Raw genomic sequence first — 12,279 nt, 5'->3', positions numbered from 1 at the left:
TATCAAATTTACCGTTGGATATAGTATTGCATATTAGCGTCGGCTTTACTAATAGATTTATCGATGGTTTTGATGTGAAATTCGTTTGGCCAAATCTTTACCAACAGTTTTTTGTTTTGGACAGTAAATTCGCCGGTAATATTTGGGAAAAAAACAGGATAAATAAGCGTCAAATTTAGCATGAGATTTACCGTCGGAATAATTCACCAGTAATCTCATTTTAGTGATATGCTATGTTTTGATGACCCGCAACGAGTTATCGTCGGATTTATCTGCCGGTAATAAGTCCTAAAATGCAAAGCGCGAACACTCTCTCCCTTCAATTCGAAACTACTTTCTCTCTCTAACCTCTCTTCTCCTTTTCTCTTTCTAGCCACTTCTGAACCCTGTCGCACTATCAACCCCACCGTCGCTTGCCCCCTTGTTATCACCTCCCTCCTCTCCTTGCGGCCGTCGTTGCAAACTCTAGCCTCCATTGCAACCGCCGTTCTTCTCACCGCCAATGAGCACCGTTCTTCGCATCGGCAACTTCTTCCCCTGGTCTAGCATGCTTTGTCCGCCGCCAGGTCCAGTTTCGTCGTCGTCTGCCAGGTCCGGGTTAGTTAATTTTTTTAGCTGCTTTTTTTTAAACCTATTTTCGTAAAAAAAATGTAATTTGGTTAATTCATGGTTCTGAAAATCGAACCGGACCGTCCGGTTCAATCGGAAAAATCGGGAACCGATCACCTAACCGATCCGGGTAAGGTCAGAAATCGTCTGGCAAAAAACCAGAAAAAAAACCGGTCGAACCGGCGGTTAACCGGTGAACCGGACGAACCGTCCGGTTTTTTTACGGTTTTTTGCGGTTAAAAAAAAAAAAACGCCTAATTGTAATTGCCTAAACGAAACGAGCCCTAAATCAGTAAATCGACTCCACTCCTCTCTCAAAAACTCAATCGACTCCTCTCCTCTCTCAAAAACTCAATTGGAAGAAGAACAGAAAAGAACCCTAGCGGAACCCACAACCACTGTTCAAGCGCCGTCTCCTCTGTTCAAGCGCTCTCTCTCTCTCTCTCTCTGTTCGCCGGTGTGGCCCGCGGAACCCACAACCACCGCATCTCCTCTCCTCTGTTCGTCGGTGTCGCGCCGTGGAAGCTCCGTCGCCGTCCTAGGAAGCTGTGTCGCCATCGTAGGAAGCTCCCTCGCCATCGTGTGGAAGCTCTGCGGCCGTCTCCTCTGTTCAAGCGCTCTCTCTCTCTGTTCGCCGGTGTGGCCGTCTCCTCTGTCGTCGCCGTCACTCCCCTTCCTCCTCGCCGCCGGTAAGCAGTAAGCACTCTGAGTGTTGATGCAGGACCCAGTCTTCATATTTGCAAATCACTTCACTCGAAAGCAGACAGATGCAGGACAAATATAATTACATTTGGCATCAAAATTTTCATTATGTCTAAAATTGTGAATGAGTACATAGTCTCTTACTTATTTTATGAAACTGGAATAATCTTGTTGATGGTTGATTTATGATTCTAGAATGATTTTCTGAAATGATGATGATATTGTTACTGATATGTTGTTGGCTTCTTGTTGATTCTCTGATGGTTATTGATCAGTGATGATTGGTGCCTTTGATTTTGAATTGGAGTTGGGTTTAATTATGAGTTATTTGGGTTTAATATGAGTTGCTGAGTTAATAATATACTGATTTTGTTGATGTTTGCTTATTATAAATTGCTGATTTTCTGAAATGATGATGATGTTGTTGCTTGATGATATATTGTTGGCTGCTTGTGGATTTTCTGATGATTACTGATTAGTGATGATTAGTGCCTTTATTTATTTCTGAATTGGAGTTGGGTTTAATTGTGAATTGCTAGGTTTAATTCTGAGTTGCTGAGTTGATTTTGTTGATGTTTGCTTATTTTGAATTGTTGATTTTCTAAATTGATGATGATGTTGTTGCTTGATGATATATTGTTGGCTTGTTGCTGATTTTCTGATGATTACTGATTAGTTGGAGATTTTGTTGTTAATATTTTTTTTGGGTGTAGAACATTATGGTAAATTTTGAAATTTTGGATTTCATTAGGTTAGAAATGATCAAATTTAAATATTTGAAATTATATATTAAATTTTTAATGAATATTTAATTAAACCGGTTGAACCCCGGTTGAATCCCGGTCGAACCGTTGAACCAGTGAACCAGTTATCTTACCGGTTCATTGACCGGTTCGGTTCTCGCAACCTTGGGTTAATTTAGTTTGTAATTTGTTTAGAATGATTAACTAAAAATAATTAGTTGATTTGCTATCATATAATTTAGTTGATTTGTTATTGTACTCATATAATATTAAATAAGTGTATGTGAGGATAACTTAGTGTATATATATAATATTGTACAAAATATTTACTATTAATTATGATTTTATTGGGGTTTGGTCGATTAGTAGATAATGGGTTGCACTATTTTGATTTGGACTTTGGCAGCTATAATATGCTGAGATTTCAATTGAAATAAAATTTGATTGGTTAACAAGTAAACCAAATTAAAAAAGAAAGTAAAAAGCAAAAAGTTGCTTATTCGATTCTCATCTTGAATGGGTGGTGATCGCAATGGTATGATCTCAATTGTTACAAGAAACATTCTCTCAATATACATTAAAAATGGAAAGGTCAGCATATAATTCATGTTTGATATGATGATTCGGGTAATCAGAGAGTGACTCCTGAAGTGTTGAGTTAAGAAATTAACTAAATTAATTAGTGATAACAAACATTATTTTTGGGCAAAATAAATAATTAGTGTTGATTATTTATGTTTACTTTTTAACTAATTGTTTATTGTTGCAGGCCAAATTTTAATAGCCCAAATGGAATAAAAAGCAATCCGCAAGGATATTGGGCTGAAGCAAAAAATTAAGAGCCTAAGAAAAAGTAAGGAAAGAAGCCAAAGAAATCAAATCGGGCCAAGCATACCAATACCCAATCCAAGCCCGATCTGGTTTCAGAAAAGCAAATCCCTCTCTTTGGCTTAACCAAGAGCAACGTTCATCTCTCTCTGACTAAGTCAAATCAGCTTCAGAAAAGTAAGAAAGAGAAAGAGAGAAAGAGCTTCTTCACCAAGATAGTCACCAAAGAAGCAAGAAAGAGAAACTAAACTTGAAAGGCAAAAGTCATCTCAACAAATCCAAACCAAATCAAGCTTAGGTTATAGGTAAATCTTTTTCTCATACATGCAACTCGGTTACATCTCTTCTTCCCAACTCTCTGCTCTATCCGAAATGGGATACAAGGGAAAGAGGATTTCTGTTCTTCCCTGCTGTATATCTACGGTCTTAAACAAGACTTGGGGACCAAGTTGGTTTTCAAGGGCTCAGATCAAGTTGACCTTTAGAAGATTTCTATGGTTGCTGTTTCATGGCTTTCGGTCAAGATGAGGAAGTCAGAAGAAAAGTTTCCTCTCTAAGGATTAAGGTAAAAAAGTGATTCTGTGGGTTGGTGAAGCTCAAGGCTCAAGGTGTTGACCTTGGAAGAAGAACCAAGCAACATGCAAGGAGATAAAAGAAGCTTGCTGCTCATTCAGAAAGCAAGGAGAGAAAACCAGAGTGAGAGAACAGTGTTCTGCAAAGAAGTTCCTCTACTTAGATAATGCTTTCTTTCAAAGAAGCATTCGGCCAATACTGAAGAACTGTATCTGAGGTTTGCGAATTTGGTTTTGCACATAGCAAAGAGGCTGCTGATGAAGTCAATCTCCTTCATGTTTTACTGATTGTAATGTGCTTTTCTAAGTTTATCTTTCTGTAATTTCTTGTGAGAAAAGGCATTGAGAGAAAGATTATGAAAAAAGCCATGAGTGGAAAAAGGCTGAGAGAAACACTTGAGAGAGAAGCCTAGAGTTTATTTCAGATTTCTTTAGGTTGATTAAGTGTCTTGTATCTTGTACCTGTAAGGTATCCCTTTCTTAGTTGGGTTAGCACTAAGAGGAATAGTTAGGTATTAGCATAGCCAATGTCAAGTTAGGTTAGAACTTGAGTGTGAAAGGATTGGGTCAATCCTGTGAAATTGGTGTATGTAATACTGTTAACTATAGTGAAATTCTTCCATAGTTGTGGAGGAGACTGGACGTAGGTTGCATAGCACAAGGCAACCGAACCAGGATACATGCTGGTGTTAGCTTTTCTCTTTTCTGCTGTGTTCTGTTTTTTGATATTCATGAGACAAAAATAAATTGTCTCATAAATTTCCGCTGCTGAGTACAAACAGAATCAGAATTGAAAGTTTGTTTAAAAAGGATAATAACAACAACTTAAAAGGAAGGCATAGATTCAACCCCCCTTCTCTAAGCCTACCACAACCTTCAATTGGTATCAGGAGCTAAGGTCTCAAGAATCAAGCTTAACCGCTTGGAGCAAAGATCCAATGGCGAACAACTTGGGCACAACCACAGTTGCCTACACCTTCACTGAAGGCCAGTCAAACAACCGGCCACCTTTCTTCAACGGGAAGAACTACTCCTACTGGAAAAAAAGGATAAGGATTTTCATCCAATCCATTGACTACAACATATGGAAGATTGTTGTGAGCAGTCCCAAGATCCCAACAAAAACAAGTGCTGATGGAGTGGTGACTCCAAAAGAAGAAGCTGAATGGAATGAAGATGATAAGAAGAAGATAGAGCTGAATGCCAAAGCAATCAACCTTCTTCACTATGCAATCAGCTTTGAAGAGTACCGAAAGGTGTCTAGATGCAAGACAGCCAAAGAAATCTGGGAAAAACTCCAGGTTACACATGAAGGCACCAAACAAGTAAAAGAAACGAGGATTGATATGCTGCGAAAAGAGTACGAGATGTTTATCATGAAGGATGGAGAAAGCATTGATGAAGCGTTTGAGAGATTCTCAATCATAATCAACAACCTTGGTGCTATGGGTACAAACTATGCAGAACAAACCTTGGTGAGAAAACTCCTTAGAAGCCTCACAAAAGAATGGGAAACCACTGCCACTGTCCTAACCGAAAGTAACAACCTAAGTCCCATAACCTATGATGAGCTGAGAGGAAAACTCCTTGCCTATGAAGCCACACACACAAACACAGACTCAAAGAAAAAGAGAATAGCCCTCAAGTCACAAATAGAACCGAAAGAGAGTGAGTCTAGTGATGGTATTTCAGATGACGAGCTTTTGTTTTTTGCTAGGAGATTTAGAAGGATGATGAAGAACAAGGGCAAATACAAAGGTTCAAGTTCAAAGGAGCACAAGATCGACTTGAGCAAAGTGACGTGCCATCACTGCAAGGAGGCCGGACACTTCAAGCTAAACTGTCCAAAGCTAAAAAAGGAGGACAAAGGAAAGAAGGAAAGGAAGAGAGTACTCATGGCAGCTTGGGAGGATCTTGAGAATGACTCAAATGAAGAAGAAGAATCTGAAGGAGATGACAAAGACTGCTTCATGGCTGGAAACAACAATCTTGATGAGGTAAACTATTATGATTTGACCATTGAGGAGTTGCATGCTATTATTGATGATCTCACTTTAAACACATCAAAACTGCTTGATAAATACAATGAATGCAGATCTGAAAGAGATGTTAAGAGCTGAAAATAAATTTTTAAAAGAAAAAGTGAAGGAAACTGAATGTGCTTTGGACATCATTGAAGAAAACAGATTTCTAAAATCTGAACTTGAAAAATTAAAAGGAAAGCACATTGTGGATCCTTCTCATGAGTTAATTGCTGAAAATGAAAGACTAAATGATATGATTAAAAGGCTGAATGGTGACTTAGCAAAATTTGCTCAAGGTTCTAGCAACTTGGACAAATTACTTGCAAGTCAAAGACCATTATTTGAAAAATCTGGTTTAGGCTACATAGCCAAGGAAGATGCAGTTTCTAATACTTCCTCTATAAAATTTGTGGCTTCTTCATCAAATACTAAATCCATACCAAGCAAATCAGGTATCGGATATGTTTCAACTTGTGAAGAAAAATTTGATGAAGCATACACAAGTGAAACTGAGCCTTCACCAAGAACTGGTCCGAGTTCAAACCGGCCAGGTTTGGGTTACATTTCAAAAAATGAGGCTATTTTCAAGAAACCACCATTTTACAACAAAACCTCATATTCGAAAGGTAAAAATGTTCAAAGAAATTCTGGTGAAAATGCTTTTGCAAAGAGGAACAACTTTAATAAAAATCAGTTTGTCAAAAGAAATGCATCTCCTCCAAGAACCAGAAAATTTCAACACTTTAATCATTTCAAGCAATATAACTCACCTCAATTTCAGCGACACACATCTGAAAATCATTGTGTCAATTGTAAGAAATTTGGTCACTCATATGAACAATGTTTCATTGAAAAAAGAGTTGTTGGAAACAAAGTTTACAATGTTGTTTGTGATTTCAATGCACTTGGGCAACCAAGATGGATTAACTTCAAAGGATCCAAATTAATTTGGATACCTAAGGCTACTTGAAACTTATCATGCAGATTTGTCTAGCATCCAAGAACAAAAAGGACATGTGGTACATGGATAGTGGATGTTCAAGGCACATGACTGGAAGGTCAACCTACTTCATCAAACTAAACAAGTATGATGGAGGTTTTGTAACCTTTGGAGATGATGGTAAAGGTAAAATCATTGCTGTTGGAAAAGTAGGTAATGAGCAATCTACTTTTATTGATGATGTACTTTTGGTATGTGGTTTAAAGCACAATCTTTTGAGTATAAGTCAGCTGTCTGATTTAGGATATTTAGTTGTTTTCAAAAGGCTTGAATGCTGTGTTGTTAATAAAAAGACAAATGAAGTGATGTTTGTTACCAAGCGTTTTAATAATATGTATGGACTTACTCTTGATGAACTAAAGTATCAAAATGTAGCTTGTCTTTCACTCTAAAGAATCTGAAAAGTTGTTATAGTACAAGAGATTGGGCCATGCAAGTATGTTTCAAATAAACAAACTTGTAAAGAAAGAATTAGTAAGAGGTCTTTCTTTGATAAAGTTTGACAAAGACATCACTTGTGATGCTTGCCAAATGGAAAAACAAACAAAAAGTTCTTTTAAACCAAAGGAAGACATCTCTACTAAAAGACCACTTGAGTTGCTACACATTGATTTATTTGGTCCAACAAGAACTCAAAGCCTAGGTGGTAAACATTATGGTTTAGTAATTGTGGATGACTATACTAGGTTTGGTTGGGTTTTATTTCTTGCACACAAAAATGAAGCCTTTTCGGCCTTTGAACCTTTTTGCAAGAAAATTCAAAATGAAAAGGATTTGAAAATCTCTTCTATAAGAAGTGATCATGGAACTGAATTTGAAAATAATTTGTTTGAATCCTTTTATGAGGAATTTGGAATATCTCACAACTTCTCTTGTCCAAGAACACCATAACAAAATGGTGTTGTGGAAAGAAGAAATAAAAGCATACAAGAGATGACAAGAGCTATGCTTTGTGAGAATAATGTTCCAAAATTCCTTTGGGCTGAAGCGGTAAACACAGCTTGCCACATTTTAAATAGAACAATCATAAGGAAATTTTTGAAGAAAATCCCTTATGAACTTTGGAAAGGCTACCCACCAAACTTAGATTACTTGCACATCTTTGGATGCAAATGTTTTGTTTTAAATAACAAAGAAAATTTGGGTAAATTTGATCCAAAGTCTTATGAGTGTTTGCTTGTAGGATATTCCACAACTAGTAAAGCATATAGGGTTTATCATCAAGATGCTAGGATTATTGAGGAGTCCATACATGTTACATTTTGTGATACTAACTTGGTACAAAGCATTTTGGAAGATTGTGATGCAGGAAATCAATCTCAAAAGGAAGATGAAGCTGCTCAAAATCATGAAAAAGAAAATTCTGGACAAGCTGAACCAGAAACTGCTAATGCTGAAAATTCAAGAGATAATTTCATTTTGTCTCATGAATTTGAAGGAAATCCTGCAGCCAGCAGCGTTCAGAATCCCTTAGTGATTGAATCTGCCTCCAAGTCCACCATACCTTGTGAATGGAGATTCTTGAAGAATTATCCTGAGGAATTTGTCATTGGAGACGTATCTCATGGAGTGCAAACAAGGTCTTCCACTAGAAAGGCAAATGAAGGATCAAACATTGCCCTTCTTTCACAAATAGAGCCTCAAAACGTCAAGGAAGCACTTAGTGACCCTTCTTGGGTTAAAGCTGTGGAGGATGAGCTTCTTGAGTTTGAAAAGAACCAAGTATGGACTTTGGTTCCAAGGCCAAGTGGAAAGAAAGTGACCGGCACCAAGTGGATTTTTCGGAACAAGTTGGGAGAAGATGGTAGCATTGCAAGAAATAAGGCAAGGCTAGTGGCACAAGGATATGACCAAGAAGAAGGAATAGACTTTGATGAATCCTTTGCCCCTGTTGCCCGAATGGAAGCCATAAGACTTCTCTTAGCTTATGCTGCATTTTGTGATTTTTAATTATATCAAATGGATGTGAAATGTGTATTTTTGAATGGAGTAATAGATAGAGAAGTGTATGTGGAGTAACCTCCTGGTTTTGAAAATAAAGAGCATTTTGATCATGTTTTCAAATTATCTAAAGCTCTCTATGGTTTAAGACAAGCTTCTAGAGCTTGGTATGAGAGACTTAGCTCTTTTCTTTTGAAAAATGGTTTTCAAAGAGGCACCACTGACACAACTCTATTTATTAAGAACTCTAATGATTCTTTTATTCTAGTCCAAATATATGTTTATGACATTATTTTTGGATCAGCCAATGAATCCCTTTGTTCTGAATTTGGAAAACTCATGACAAGTGAATTTGACATGAGTATGATGGGTGAACTTAATTTCTTCCTTGGGCTGCAAATTAAACAAACTGAAAAAGGTATTTTCATTCATCAAGAAAAGTATGCCAAGGAATTAGTTAAGAAATTTGGTATGGGTAATGTCAAACCCATGGGAACTCCCATGCATCCTAGTTCTAAATTAGATAAGGGAGAAACTGAGAAAGATGTTGATGAGACTAGGTATAGAGGAATGATTGGTTCTCTTATGTACTTAACTTCCTCTAGACCCGACATTATGCAAAGTGTTGGATTGTGTTCTAGGTTCCAATCTAAACCTAAAGAGTCACATCTTTCTGCAGTTAAAAGGATCATTAGATATGTTCATGGCACATCCAATTTTGGTCTATGGTATCCTAAGATTGATGATTTTTCTGTAGTTGGTTATTGTGATGTAGATTTTGCTGGTGATAGAGTTGATAGAAGGAGCACTTCAGGCCTATGTTGCTTCCTTGGAAAGTCCTTAAATGTCTGGTCAAGTAAGAAGCAACTAACAGTGGCCTTATCCACTGCAGAGGCTGAGTATATAACTGCTTCTTCTTGTTGTTCTCAGCTTTTATGGTTAAAAACACAGCTTGCTGATTACAAATTAAATGCTGAAAATATTCCCTTGATGTGTGATAATATGAGTGCCATTAATATTTCTAAAAATCCAGTTTTGCACTCTAGAACTAAGCATATTGAAGTAAAATTTCACTCAATAAGAGAACATGTCCAAAAGGGGGATATTTGCATTCAATTTGTTAAATTAGAGGAGCAATTAGCAGATATTTTTACAAAACCATTAGCTGAGGATAGATTATGCATGCTTAGGGATAGTCTAGGAATTCTGAGTTATGATTCTTTGTTTGAAAAATGCTGATGTATTTGCTGGAGCTTTTTGTCTCATAAACAGGCATGAGACAATTTTGGGCAGGTGATGAACGTTTACCTCAAGTCAGCGTGTTCTGGACTTGTTTCAAGTGAAACTCAATCTGGGCCAACTTCAAAATTCAGATCAAGAGTGGTCCAAATGTGTTTCATTAAATCCATATCACCTCAAGGCCCAAATATAAATGTTACAATTCTTTGCTAAAATTTTTTTTTGGTTGGCCTGTGTGTTTAATTTTGTTTAAGGGTTCTTTTAATATTTTTGTCCAAAAAGATTTTCAGTTTGATTTATTTTTTAATTTTAAGGATTTCAAAAATTTAAAATTTAAAATTTTCTTGTTTTTAAAATCAAATCAAATCTTTCTTTTATGAGGTCATGTCTTTTCAAGTCTTTTCAAATGGTGATGCAGTTGCATGGTTTTGGAAATCCACTTTTGGGTACGGTTACCAACACTCCCTCTCTTCCCTCCATAACTTCTCCTCACACTCTTCGGTTTCTTCCCACTCACTTTACTGCTTCTCTTCCCTCAAAAGACTGAAACTAACCAAATGAGGAAGAAAACCATTGCTAAAAGGCCTCCTCGTGAAAAAGTTTACAAACTTCCCTCAAAACCTTCCACTCGCTCCCAAGACCAGACCTTTACTCCATCTCCTTCTCCTCCTACCTCTCCTCCTTGCTCTGTTCCCATGGCGCGAACCAAAACCACTCCAAGGTACCCTGCTCCTGCCAAGCCGACGCCACCACCTAAGACGACGCCCTCCAAACCAAGCTCTTCGAAACCTGGCTCATCCAAGGGGAAGCGTCCTGCTGTTGAAGAACCTGTTCCTGAGACAGCAAAACCTAAGTCAAGGTCTGTCCCTGTTCGATCACAAAGAGGTAACCCTCATCGCCCTCTCAAATCTGTTAGAGAACCAGACATTGATCCTTTTGCTCACAAATCACACTATATGACATCTCACTCAGACTTTAACCCCCATCGTTTCAAATCTGCCATGAACCACGATTTTTATGAGGGAGTTATTCAGTATCGTACTCTATGTCCATCTTTTTTGGCTGATTTACCTGATTTGAAAAAGAAAGGTTTTTCTTTCGTTGAAAACTTGGAATTTTTAGTCTAGAATCACCTTTTCAAAATTAAAAAACCTGTATATCCTCAGTTGGTCAAAGAATTTTATGCAAACATGACTTACCATGAAGGAAGTGTGCATTCGTATGTTAAGGGCAGAGACATTATCTTGAATAATGAAACTATCAGTGACTCCTTGAAGTACACTGATGTTGGGCCGTGTGCTTATACATCTGTAAAGTGGGATGATGGGGTTGGTATCTCTTACCATGATGCTTTGGCTCACATTTGTGAACATGTTTCCTTAATTGATGGTATCACACCCACTCACAAAGCCCTAGGATATGAACGTGCTCAGTTGCACCGAATTGTTAATCACATCTTGATTCCTCAAAGTGGTTCATATCAAAGGGTCTCTTACACGGACACACTTGTTTTGTATGCCCTAATCACTAAAACAGAAATCTCTTTTGCCTATTTGATGGCTAGATACATGTTTGATTCTGTTAGAAGTGTGAAAGATAAAGCACTACCTTATGACATATTTTTAACTTGCATATTTGAGAATTTTGGTGTTGACCTGTCAAATGAGGATTATGAAAACAGACATTCATACCTAAAAGGGGGTGGTTCAGTGAAACAGCAAAAAGGACCAACTAGATCTGAGAGAGTGGTTCTAGATGATGATGATGAAGAGTTCATTCCAGATGACTCTCCTCCTCCTTCCACCAAAGGTACTTCCATCTCCACTGGGAAGAAATCTGCTCTGCTGAATGTGGTCAAGGATGTCGCTCAAGAGTTTGTTTCCCAATCAAATCACATGATTGCCATGAGCAAAGAACAAAGGAAGCTAGCTAGCAAGCATGAAAACTTCCTGAAGAAATCAAGGGATAGGGTGGCTGTGCTCATGACCTTTATTGATAACCTTCAAAATGATGAAGACATTGCCACTGATGTAGAAGAGGAAGATGCTTCGGAGGGGAATGGTTCTGATGCCTAGGATTTGTCTCATAAAAACTACTGCTGCTGCTCATCTTTTTGTCTCATGAATTCTGTTTCTTTAGCTACTTTTGAACTGTTTCATTTTGGATGACTGTAATAACTCTAGATATTGCTGCACCTTTGGTAGTTTAGTCAGTACTTTGCACTATGGACTAACTCTTTTCTGCAGGATGCAAGATTTTGTTTTTGTTGATCTTACTTATTATCCACCCTTGATGACAAAAGGGGGAGTAATAGCAATAGGATAATAGATCCTAGTACTTCTTTTGGGATTTTTGCTGCATTAATACTTGAGTTTGCATGATGAATATTCTTTGCTGCATTAATACTTGATTTCACATGCTGAATCAGTTTGCTGATGGTATTAGCTTGATGTTGAGCTGATTATGTGATGTTGCTTATCTGATATCCCTTAGCCAAGATAAATGTATTTTAGCTCTTTATTGTGCTCTCTTTAAGATCAAAGAAAAATAAGAACAAAGAGGAAAGCACAAATTCAGGGGGAGCTAATCTTGAAAAGGAAAGGGGGAGCAACATAAAAGCA

At 37.6% G+C, this 12,279-nt stretch overlaps 1 pseudogene; it reads left to right on the top strand.

Moving 5' to 3' along the window:
* Window positions 1–10,215: 10,215 nt before the first annotated feature.
* On the top strand, window positions 10,216–11,733 carry LOC148563039 (uncharacterized; annotated as a pseudogene).
* Window positions 11,734–12,279: the final 546 nt, after the last annotated feature.

Source organism: Arachis ipaensis, chromosome B6, assembly GCF_059453495.1.
Source record: "Arachis ipaensis isolate K30076 ecotype BB chromosome B6, ASM5945349v1, whole genome shotgun sequence".
Lineage (NCBI taxonomy): Eukaryota > Viridiplantae > Streptophyta > Magnoliopsida > Fabales > Fabaceae > Arachis > Arachis ipaensis.
The sequence above is the reverse complement of the archived record's forward strand: the minus strand, read 5'-3'. Positions and strand labels throughout refer to the sequence as shown.